The sequence below is a fragment of the Carettochelys insculpta genome, chromosome 3 (genome assembly GCF_033958435.1).
Source record: "Carettochelys insculpta isolate YL-2023 chromosome 3, ASM3395843v1, whole genome shotgun sequence".
Taxonomy (NCBI): domain Eukaryota; kingdom Metazoa; phylum Chordata; order Testudines; family Carettochelyidae; genus Carettochelys; species Carettochelys insculpta.
In genome coordinates, this window is record NC_134139.1 from 78,436,248 (window position 1) to 78,448,812 (window position 12,565).

A 12,565-nucleotide genomic window follows, 5' to 3' on the forward strand; every position below is an offset into this window, starting at 1 on the left:
ATGCTTCCAGTTCCACGCGCAGGGCCAGATAGACAGGCAGAACTTCAGAGTCTCAATGCGTGGATGAGACGATGGTGTAGGGAAGAGGGGTTTAGATTTATTAGGAACTGGGGACACTTTTGGGGTAGGGGGAGCCTATACAGGAAGGATGGGCTCCACCTAAATCAAGGTGGATCCAGACTGCTGGCATTAAACATTAAAAAGGACATAGAGCAGTTTTTAAACTAAGAGGTGGGGGAAAGCCGATTGGTGCGGGGGAGCACCTGGATCGGACGGAGACTTCTCTTACACGAGGCTCCATAGACAGGGATTCCCTAGAAGTTAGTCAGATAGGGAACGTGGGAAATAATATATGGGCAAGATCAGATGTAAAACAATCATGCATAAAAAAATCCACCGTGTCTGTGAAAGGCGGACATATAAATAGTGGTAGTTTTCTAACATGCTTTTACACTAATGCTAGGAGTCTGTCTAATAAGATGGGTGAACTGGAGTACCTCATATCAAAGGAGGAAGTTGACATAATAGGCATCTCAGAAACATGGTGGAATGAGGACAATCAGTGGGACACTATCATACCGGGATATAAATTATATCGGAAAGACAGAACAGGTCGTGCGGGTGGCGGAGTGGTACTATATGTGAAGGATAATATAGAATCAAATGAAGTAAAAATCCTAAAGGAATCAAAATGTTCCATAGAATCATTATGGATAACAATTCATTTCTCTAATATGAATATGGCATTAGGAATATATTACCGACCACCTAACCAGGACAGTGATAGTGATGCTGAAATGTTAAGGGAGATTAGAGAGGCTATCAAAATAAAAAACACAGTAATAATAGGAGATTTCAATTATCCCCATATTGATTGGGTGCATGTCACCTCAGGACGGGATTCAGAGATTAAATTTCTTGATGCCTTAAATGACTGCTTCTTGGAGCAGCTAGTACAGGAACCCACAAGGGGAGAGTCGGTTCTCGATCTAGTCTTGACTGGAACGCAGGATCTGGTCCAAGAGGTAACTGTTACTGGACCGCTTGGAAATAGTGACCACAATATAATAACTTTTAATATTCCTGTGTTGGGAAGAACGCCGCAGAGGTCAAACACTCTGGCATTTAATTTCAAAAAGGGGAATTACACTAAAATGAGGAAGCTAGTTAAACAGAAACTAAAAGGTAGAGTAATTAAACTAAAATCCCTGGAAGCTGCATGGAAACTGTTTAAAGACACCATACTAGAGGCCCAACTTAAATGTATACCCCAAATAAAAAAACACAGTAAGAGACCTAACAAAGAACCACCATGGCTAAACAGCCATGTTAAAAAGGCAGTGAGAGAGAAAAGGGCAGCTTTTAAAAAATGGAAGTCAAATCCTAGTGAGGAAAATAGAAAGGAACATAAACACTCCCAAATTAACTGTCATAATGTAGTAAGAAAAGCCAAAAAAGAGTTTGAGGAACAGCTAGCCAAAAATTCAAAAAACAATAGTAAAATGTTTTTTTAAATACATTAGAAGCAGGAAGCCTGCTAAAAAAGCAGTGGGGCCCTTGGATGATAAAGATATAAAAGGAGCGATCAAGGAAGACAGTGCCATTGCGGAGCGATTAAATGATTTCTTTGCTTCAGTCTTCACGGCTGAAGATGTTACAGAGGTTCCTAAATCTGAGCCAGCCTTTTTAGGCGACAAATCTGAGGAACTCACTCAGATTGAAGTGACATTAGAGGAGGTTTTGGAATTAATTGATAAGCTGAATAGTAACAAGTCTCCAGGACCAGATGGCATTCACCCAAGGGTTCTGAAAGAACTCAAATGTGAAATTGCGGAGTTATTAACAGTGGTTTGTAACCTATCCTTTAAATCCACTTTGGTACCAAATGACTGGAAGACGGCCAATATAACACCAATATTTAAAAAAGGCTCTAGAGGAGATCCTGGCAATTATAGACCGATAAGTTTAACATCAGTACCAGGTAAATTAGTAGAAACACTAGTAAAGAGTAAAATTGCAAGGCACATAGAAGAGCACGAATTGTTGGGCAAAAGTCAGCATGGTTTCTGCAGAGGGAAGTCGTGTCTGTCTAATCTATTAGAATTCTTTGAAGGGGTTAATAAACATGCGGACAAGGGGCACCCAGTGGACATAATATACCTAGATTTCCAGAAAGCCTTTGACACGGTCCCACACCAAAGGCTTTTATGTAAATTAGGTGGTCATGGGATAGGAGGAAAGGTCCTTTCATGGATCGGAAATTGGTTAAAAGACAGAAAACAAAGGGTTGGAATAAATGGTAAATTTTCACAATGGAGGGGGGTAACTAGTGGTGTTCCCCAGGGCTCAGTCCTGGGACCGATCCTGTTCAACTTGTTCATCAATGATCTAGAAAATGAGGTAAGCAGTGAGGTGGCAAAGTTTGCAGATGACACCAAGTTGTTCAGGACAGTCAAAAGCAAAAGGGATTGTGAAGAACTACAAAAAGATCTCAGCAAACTGAGTGATTGGGCAGCAAAATGGCAAATGAAATTTAATGTGGGTAAGTGTAAGGTAATGCATGTTGGAAAAAATAACCCAAATTACACGTACTACATGATGGGGTCAAATTTAGCTACGACAGATCAGGAAAGGGATCTTGGAGTTATAGTGGATAGTTCTCTGAAGACATCCACGCAGTGTGCAGCGGCAGTTAGTAAGGCAAATAGGATGTTAGGAATTATTAAAAAAGGGATCGATAATAAGACAAAAGATATCATACTTCCCCTATATAAAACTATGGTACGCCCACATCTCGAGTACTGCGTGCAGATGTGGTCTCCTCACCTCAAAAAAGATATATTGGCATTAGAAAAGGTTCAGAAAAGGGCGACTAAGATGATTAGGGGCTTGGAAAGGGTCCCATATGGGGAGAGGCTAGAGAGACTGGGACTTTTCAGTTTGGAAAAGAGGCGATTGAGGGGCGATATGATAGAGGTATATAAAATCATGAATGGTGTGGAGAAAGTGAATATAGAAAAATTATTTACCTTTTCCCATAATACAAGAACTAGGGGACACCAAATGAAATTGATGGGTAGTAGGTTCAAAACTAATAAAAGGAAATTTTTCTTCACACAGCGCACAGTCAACCTGTGGAACTCCTTGCCCGAGGAGGCTGTGAAGGCCAGGACTCTATTAGGGTTTAAAAAAGAGCTTGATAAATTTTTGCAGGTCAGGTCCATAAATGGCTATTAGCCAGGGATAAAGTATGGTGCCCTAGCCTTCATAACAAGGGCAGGAGATGGATGGCAGGAGATAAATCACTTGTCTTCTTTTCTCCTTCTCTGGGGCACCTGGCATTGGCCACCGTCGGCAGATGGGATGCTGGGCTTGATGGACCTTTGGTCTGACCCAGTATGGCCATTCTTATGTTCTTATGTTCTTATGTTCCCTCTAAGCTGATCACTGGGGCATTCGCTCAGGAGCTGAGAGCCCAGAGCTGTCCACAGCTAGCAGCATGTGGTACACTTCCATCCATACCTTGGTGCACATAACAAAATTCATTCCCCCCATGGATGGGAAAAAAAAGAGGGAACACCTTGTTCACACAAGAGCAAAACCTGGTTCCTGTCAGTGAACACACACAGGCTTCAAAAGTCTCCAGAGAGAAGGGTAGCTGGATAAGAAGACAATTAGTACAGAAGGAAATTTGTCAACTGCCCTATTTGTCCCCTGGACGCCCCAGATTCAGCAGAGTTGATGCAGTTCTGCTGTGTGGAGTGGTATGCTGGGCAGGACCAGTTGCTTTCCAAGTTACTGTCCCCTGCAGGAGCAGAAGGGCCTTCTGAAGTCTCTGCCATCCCAGATCACACTCTGCAAGAGATGGGGAGAGGTCTTCACAAACCCTTATGCAGCCACTCCCATGCCTGGATTCCTGAGGCTGGAAAGAAGCGTGGAAGATTTTTCCTGATTCTTTTTTCACACCTTAAGCCTTTCTATTTCATTGTCTGCAACAGCTGTGGTATCTGTAGCTCTCTCCTGAAACCATAAGGATCAGATAGTGAAGTAATTGGTTTAAATATTTAGCATTACCATAGTTGACTTTCAGAAAAGAGGACATCCCTGAGAGGGAGCGTATCTGTGTCAGTATCTACCAACTCCCCTTGTATTAATGTACTATGTAAACTGTAGCTATTGTCTCGACTACAGCGATTTGTCAGCAGAAGTTTTTGTCAGAAGAGATCTTCAGACGAAACTTCTGTCAACAAATAGAAGCCAGACCACTAAAGTAGATAGAAAGAGTGATCTGCTCTGTGCACAGAGAGCAGCTGGACTGCCCGGCTGCTCTATTGGCAAAATGGCCAACTGGAAGCACAGCAGACAGGGATGCCCAGTGTCCCACAAGCCCTGTCTGTCAAGAGAGGGCCCCCCAGATAGTCCAGACTGGCTTTCTGTCAACAGAGGTGTTATTCTCCGTGGGGAGCAGGGTACCGCTGTTGACAAAAGTGCTGCGTTCTCTCGACTTACTGTTGACATAACAAAAAAGCAGCCTTGTAGCACTTTAAAGACTAGCAAAATGCTACAGGACTGCTTTTTTGTTTGGTTAGGGTACAGACTAACAGAGCTACCTCTCTGTTACTGTTGACAGAACGCCTTGGGAATCTGGATGCTCTGCGGGTTTTGTCGATAAAACCCTTTCGTCTAGACATAGACATCAGTACATGAGTTGTTAGATACATATACAGCTACACTCCCTCTCAGAGGTGTCCTCTTTTTTATAAGGTAATCCTAAACTATTAGCTTCTTCTTGTCCTTGAGCACACAACTACAAAGAGAAGATAGAACAGGATGAGCAGTAATTTTTAAGGGCAAAGTACCCTGTCTCCTTCTAAAGTACTTTTTAAGAAAGTTAAGAGTAAAATGCCTATTTTCTAAGACTTCATGCAAGTGGGGTCGGATCCAAAATGGGTGTAAATTAACAGAGCTATAACTAATCTACGTTGCTGAGAATTCAGCCCTTATAGTTTCAGATGTGTCAGGAAATGGGTAGGCTTATCAGTACCCTCGTGGCCTCGTTTGAGTTAACAGAATGATCCTCCTGCTAAACACATCAATGGCCCCACATGCTACAACCAGCAGCATGCTGGTAAATCCCCAGGGGTTTCTACCAGATGTTAAGAGGTAGGTCAGAGGCTGTCTGTTTCATGCATGAAAAGGACCCAATAAATTATTTCACATTTGAACCATATAAACGCTATACTCAGTAATATGCTACAGCCCCAGCTTGTGGAAGATGGAGTGGTAACCTGGATATCCTGGCCAGACTCCAACTGGGGTAATTCCACTATTCCTAAATGTCCCCCTGTGTTCAGTTGCAGATGGTCTTCACCTTTTTTCCCGCCTCCAAACTGCTGTGCAGTGCTGCTGGTGCTATGCTGCACCCCAGAAATGGCTGCATTTCAATGGTAGGCAAGGAATCTCTTTATGTCCAGTAACAGAGAGATAGCCGTGCTAGTCTATATACTATCAAAACAAAAAAGCAGTCCAGTAGCACTTTAAAGACTAAGAAAATAATTTATTAGGTGAAGAGCTTTCATGGGACAGACCCACTTCTTCAGATCATAGCCACAGGTCTGTTCTGGTAAGGCTATGATCTGAAGAAGTGGGTCTGTCCCATGAAAGCTCATCGCCTAATAAATTATTTTGTTAGCCTTTAAAGTGCTACTGGAATGCTTCTTTATGTACAATATAACATACTGTTATAACCTTCAGATTAAAGAGTGAGAGATCCATTTAAATTCTCCTTTGAGATCGTCCCCCACCCCACCCTTGCCCTGAAATGCAGAGTTGTATTAGACTTTGAATTGGCCCAGTATTTTGTGGCGCTATGATGTAGCGTGTTGGCGGTTCAAATCCATTTTAGGGCTTAAAACTCAGATGCAGCTGAGAATGAGAACTTCCCAAAGTGCCTCGGTGGGGACTGCCATCAGGGTAGCGGTTTAGGCCTCTTTCTAATGCAATATTTGATTTGCATTCTCCTCTGCCTACCCTGCACCTAGAGCAAAAGCTAAGATAGACAGATTAACGATAGTATGACTATCTGTGCCATTTCCACTGTTCTCAGGGTGCCTAGGACGCTGAGTCACTGTTTTACCCCTGCTGCTGGTGGAAGGGAATCTTGTTTGTGGATGTTGGATGCCAGATCTCAAACAATACCAGCCTTCTGCCCCAGCGCTCTCCTCTGGGCTATGCCTGCCCGTCTTCCCTTGCAGCTTACCAATAGGCACAGCCAGTCCCTGCATTTTTCTGAAGCATTCTCCTGAACTGAACACTGCGACCTCTGAACCCTGACAGGCGGGCCAGGTCTACTGACCCCAGAGGCACCAAGCACATATGAGATGGCCGGATTCAGCTCACCATTTGCTCAGTACCACAACAGTGAAATATATTCATAGTGCAAACAATGTATTTACCATCACAGATTCAAGATGTAAGAGCAAGGGTATCACACACAAATGGTCACATGGAAACTGCAGCTGTCAGAGGGGTAGCCGTGTTAGTCTGCGTCTGCAAAAACAACAAGAAGTCCTGTGGCACCTTATAGACTCACAGATATTTTGGAGCGTGAGCTTTCGTCGGGAAAGACCTGCTTCGTCAGACGCATGGACAAAGCGGGTCTTTGCCCACGAAAGCTTACGCTCCAAAATATCTGTTAGTCTATAAGGTGCCACAGGACTTCTTGTTGTTTTTGCAGAACCTACAGCGTAACATGCACTTTAGAGAATAAACTTAACCACCAGCTGAACCTCTCTAATCCAGAAGTATCTTGTCCAGCAACATCTGTAATCCAGCATGATTTTAGTTAGCCAGACAACCACTCATCATGGGTGAGGCCAAGTTTTCTGTGGTCCCATAAAGTTTGTTTACAGCCGCCTGTCCTGGCTCTCTGTGTTCTGTGCTGTTATTTAGCAGTAATTTACCCCTCGATGTCTTCTAAGAGACCTGCAAGCAGTGGAAGTGTTGGTAATGTGCTAAACAATATTGACCTCCTGTCATCCGGCAAATTCTCTCAGACAGGACTGGTCAGGTCATGAAGGTGATGGTTTAAAGCAGTTCAACTTATGCTAAGATAGACTTTTTAGACAGCAGGTTAGATCCACCGAAATTCTTCAGCAGCTCATCAGCCAAGGCTGACTGTGATCCCAGTTTCATGAATGTAAACATGCTGTTCATTTACTTCCTAAATGCAGTATGGTGGGGAGATGTGTGTCTTCTGACTCTCATATATATATATATGTATATATACACACACACACACCCAAAGTTTATTGTCTGTAGTCGGAGGCAGGATAACTACTCATGACTTGTGTGCTGCGTCCCCATTAACAAAGTGGGCTGAGGCCACCACATTCATTGCACACAGGTCACCCACCCTCTCTTACATTGTAACAACTTTCAGGGCTGACTGGAATACTTTGATTGTGAAATCACTTGGGCAGAGCCTGTATTTCATATTCGGTGTGTACAGCTCCTAGCACAAAGGAACCCTGCTCCTGTTTGGGGCACTCGCTTATTATAAATTACACGTGGTCATTCATACTGGGGTGGAGTCAGAGTGGCCTGGATGTTACAAGCCACATAACCCGTCACCCAGGTGTCTCTTTTCTCTCACTCACCTTCCAGGGAATTTCTGACTTCTGTTAAAAAACTCCCAGACCTTTGGAAGCCTGCATGGTACATACCTGCGTGGAAAGAATGTACACATTCATATTGTCAGGCCCTTGTGTCTGTAGCCCATATGAATAGGAGCAGCTGGTTCAGCTTTGAAGGTAAATTTACAGCCTTTATTCATTCAGGGGTTGTATAGATCAGTGCTCCACCACCAGTGCACCATGGCACAAAGTGGAGCATAGCATGCCTCAGAGCCGCCTGCCAGGAGTGCCACCCACTGCTTTGCGCACGTACCCCACCACTTGGTGGGAGAAGCACATAGTGGCAGTGGACACGGCCATGGGCATGGCGGCTCTGGGGCAGCAGCAGTAGTAGTGCCAGGTCTGGTGAGTTGCGTGCATTGAGTTAGAGTGGGGGACAAGCTGGAGGTGCTTGGCTCTGGAAGACGGGTCAGAGATTGGGTTAGAGCAGGGAATTGGGGGTGCCTGATGCTGGGGGAACAGGAGGGGATTGGGTTTTATATATATAGGATGTGCTGTGAAATTATATCAAGTGCTGATGTGTGCCACGAGGTGATAAAGGTTGCTGAGCAGTGCTGTAAATGACGTTATTGACTGTGTCCTTTGAGCCAGAAGATGCAGGGTTGGTATTCAGCCTCTGTCCTCTTTAGTTAAATCCTACAAAGTGAGTAATTTACCATGTATTTACATATCCTACTTTCCCTCCTTCGCTCTTGCTAGATCTACTTCAGCTGCTCGATCATAGGGCCAGGAAGGCACCTGTTTGTTAATCTAGTTTCATGGTCTGATAGACCTGGAAAGTGATGAGTTTGTTTCCAAAGCATTAGTATAAGAAGAAAGATCACTTTCATCCCTATTGACAAGTCATCCTAAAAAGATTGCTGCTCTTATGCTCAGCCAGCTTGTCACAGTATCCTCATGTGGTGGTCCGCAGTAAATCCCCTTCCTCGAAACTGAAAGCCCCAACCTCTCGCTGCAAGGCCCAGTAGTTTTGTAATGATTAATTGGTTGACAGTGCTGTTCCTCTTCATGAAATTTAAAACAAAAAAGTGCTGGAAAGACGTAACCTGCTTGCAAGGCTGTTGGATTCTTTGTGTAAGCATTCAGCATGACGCTGACTACCAGTTTAGCACGAGCATGGTTTGAAAGAGCTAAGATAAAATGCAGAATTCAGGGCAGCTTATCTGATTACCAGAAACAGAGTTGTGCAACATCTCTTAATCCATATGAAACAAGAGCTGGGAGGGGCAGGGTTGTGGAAGAGAGATAGGGAAAGAGCTTGAATGCACGAAGAGCATCAAATGCAAAATTGTGCTTCTTTCCTGGAGCGAACTGCTGTGACCGGAGGGACATGGAGGAAGGACAATCCCACCAACTTTTCAAGCCTTTTGTCTTACCATGTCGCCTTGTTTTGCTGTATGCTCACCTAATAATGAATCACAAGAAGTCTTGTGGCACCTTATTGATTAACAGATATTTTGGAGCACAAGCTTTCGTGGGCAAAGACCCGCTTCATCAGATGCATGAGTGGTATTTAAAGAGTGGGGTCCCAGTAAGAGGGAGGGCCAGAGCTGACAAGGTCTATTCAGCAAGGTGGAGATGGCCCGGTATAAACAGTACTTATCAAAAGTGGAAAAAACAAGTCAGATCAGACAAGGGGATGTGAGCCTTTGTCAGAGGCTACTGCCTTTATAAGTTTCTCTGCTCTGGGTGCTAATATCTCCCCATTAGACTCTGACAAAGGCTCACATCCCCCTGTCTGATCTGACTTGTTTTTAGCTCTTTTGATAAGTACTGTTCATACTGGGCCATTTCCACCTTGCAGAATAGATCTTGTTAGCTCTGGCCCTCCCTCTTACTGGGACCCCACTCTTTAAATACCCCTCTGATACTTCCCCACCCCCAGCTCATGCATCTGATGAAGCGGGTCTTTGCCCATGAAAGCTTATGCTCCAAAATATCTGTTAGTCTATAACGTGCCACAAGACTTCTTGTTGTTCTCGAAGCTACAGACTAACACGGCTACCTCTCTGATACTAATAATGAATGACGGCTGAGCATGAAAGGCACTTTGGGAACAAAATAAGCGAGAGCACCTTGCTGTTTGGTACAGTAACAAGGCCAAGCTCCACTGACCCCTCAGAAATAGTTACTGAAGGAGAGATGCAGTGAAGACAGACTGGAAAAAAGTGTGTTGCGTGAGGAGTTGTCAGGGTTCAGTTTGATTTATAACCAATACATGAAAAGGCATCTGTCCTGATTCCTAGGCATGTTTGTCATAGACTAATACAAAAGCAAGCAAAGCAAAATGGAATCAGCAGGTGCTCCACACCCCAAAGCCAGACAATAATTAACCCAGAGTGAAAGCAAAACCCTGGAACACTGCTGCTACACCACACATACCAGCATTATCACATCCCTCCGTCTCCCATCTGGGTAATAGGGTGGGCCTTACAGCATACACAGGACATGAAGAGAGGCAGGCTTTTTTAAAGTGGGGTAGGGGGTGTCACATGACGGGACTTTTATATTGGATATGGAAGCCATTTTATATGTCTATTGTATCTGTTGCCCCTAAACACTGCGCCAGGATGGCCTTATGAGGTGTCTAATGAAAGCTGAGGATGCCCTGAATCTGTATGTGCTACTTATATGTCTGTATCATGTTTGTAGGTAAAGTTATAGGTTTTAGCTATGTAGCTGTGTTAGAAATGCTTCAGTGCTGATTCACCCCTGCCAGGATGAATGGACTATAAACAAAGGCTCAGACAGCCAAATCTCGGAAAGGTGGGGCTTGTCAATGGAATTCAGCCTACTAGTCAGGTGACTGGGCTGAGCAAAGGAACTGAAATCAGATGCCCAGACATCCATTCCACCTGCCATGTAAATGACTGGGGCGTGCGAGCAAACCAGTGACCAATGGCATTTTGCCACAGCGGCTCACCTGGGTCAGATGACATTGACCCTCAAAGGCCTATGAGAAGGATAAAGGGCTTTGTCTCTAGATAAGAAAAAAACTATGGCATGGACATGGCAGCGTCTGTCGTGGGGAGAGAGGTCTTTAGTCCCTGTTCCAAGGCTCCATATTCCAGCATTCTGACTCCAGCCTGCCAGATCTACAATTCTCCAGTAACTAAGACTATGTAACCTGGAATGGACTTTCAGAGACTTTCAGAATCAATAGCTGCAATTGATGTATGTAAAGTATCGCTTCAACAGTTTTTCTCTCTAACCCTGGTCTTTCTTTTTCTTTTTGTTGTTGTTGTTGTTAATAAACCTTTAGATGTTTAGATCTAGAGGATTGGTAAGTGTGTTGTTTTTGGGTAAGATCTAAGTGTATATTGACCAGGGACTGTAGCTGAATCCTTTGGGGCATGGAAGAATCTGTGTGGAGTGGATGAAAAAGGTTGAATAAACTCTCACCTGAATTTGCGGGTTATTGGTCTGGGCTGGTGTAACAGTTGGGAAGTCTGTGGGCCTGCTAGTGTGGCTTCTGACCAGCCAGTGGGGCTGGCAGAGGCACTTTTGTGGCTGACTGGATTTGATTCAGCAATTGGCCTGGTTTTAAGCAAAAGATACCCTGCATTGACCTCTCTAGTTGTTCTCAGAAACCTCTCGTATTACAGGGGGCATGGTTCAAAGCTGAGGGCCCCTCATGGAGAATGCCATGGGAGTCTCCTCTCTTTTATACTGAGAGGGTTTCATTCTGAGCACCTCTGTCAAAGCATTGACAATAGCATGTGGAGAGGGAGACAGTCATTCCATTAGGAATGTCTTAAACCCAACTCACCTCTGGAGAGTTGCAAACTCCTAGTCACAGACAAGTTTTAAAAAGTTTTAAAAGGAATTGTAGCAGTTGTGGAAGATTTGCTAGGACACCCTACTAAATGATCCTCGATGGAATGATCTGTTGAGGATTGGTGTCTTCCTTCAGGGCTTTCTGTGAGTTCCCTTGACCTTGAGAGAGGCCCACCAAAACAGCTCTGTTCTCCCAAAGGGGTAGCTTGCACTCCAGTCTCAAAAGAGGTAGCGGACAGTCCAGAGAATTGGCCTAACTTCCAGCTGTTTGACCTCCTCTTTAACTCCAGTCAATAGTGTTTATAGTTGTTTGAATGAACCAGTAGTGAATCTAAGGAGCCAACAACCAGGCAGTGTTAAAGCCATTGAGCACCATCAGCCAGTGATTAGAGGAACTGAAAAGGAGAATTTAATCAGCTCATGTAGACTGTGTGGTGGAGGGGGCAGTCAGTGTACCAGAACTACCCTCGATGTGTCCTTACTCTGGAGCTCACACGCCGGATGAAGACACAGTGCTGCTGCATTTACTGCAGCTGAGAGCAGGAGACAACCTGCACTTCAGGTTTGATGTAGAGAGCACAGCCCCTCCACTTTCCGACCTACCTCCTGAGGTCCTGCCCTACCAAATGCAAGTCCAGAACTAACTGCATCCAAACTGGTCCAGCAATATTATCTACACAGGTTTTGGTACTACAAGTTGACCCTCTCTAATCTGGAATTCTCTCATCTGGCAACATCTGTAATCTGGCATGAATTTAGTTATCTGGACAACCACTTATCATGGGTGTGGCCAAATTTCCTGTGGTCCTATAAAGTTTGTTTATAGCTTCAAGTCCCGGCTCTCAATGTTCTGTGCTATTTAGCTGTAATTTACCCCTAAATGTCTTCTCAGAGCTCAGTAAGCAGTGGAAGTGTTGGTAATGTGCTAGATAATATTGACCTCCTGTAGTCCGGCAACTTCTCTCGTCCGGCAACAGTCCGGTCCTGAGGGTGCCAGACAGGAGAGGTTCAACCTGTATATGGGACATGGTGACTAGTTAAGTTTCAGCTGTCCACCATGATTTCATTATGTGCAAGGCCACCAATCTTGCATT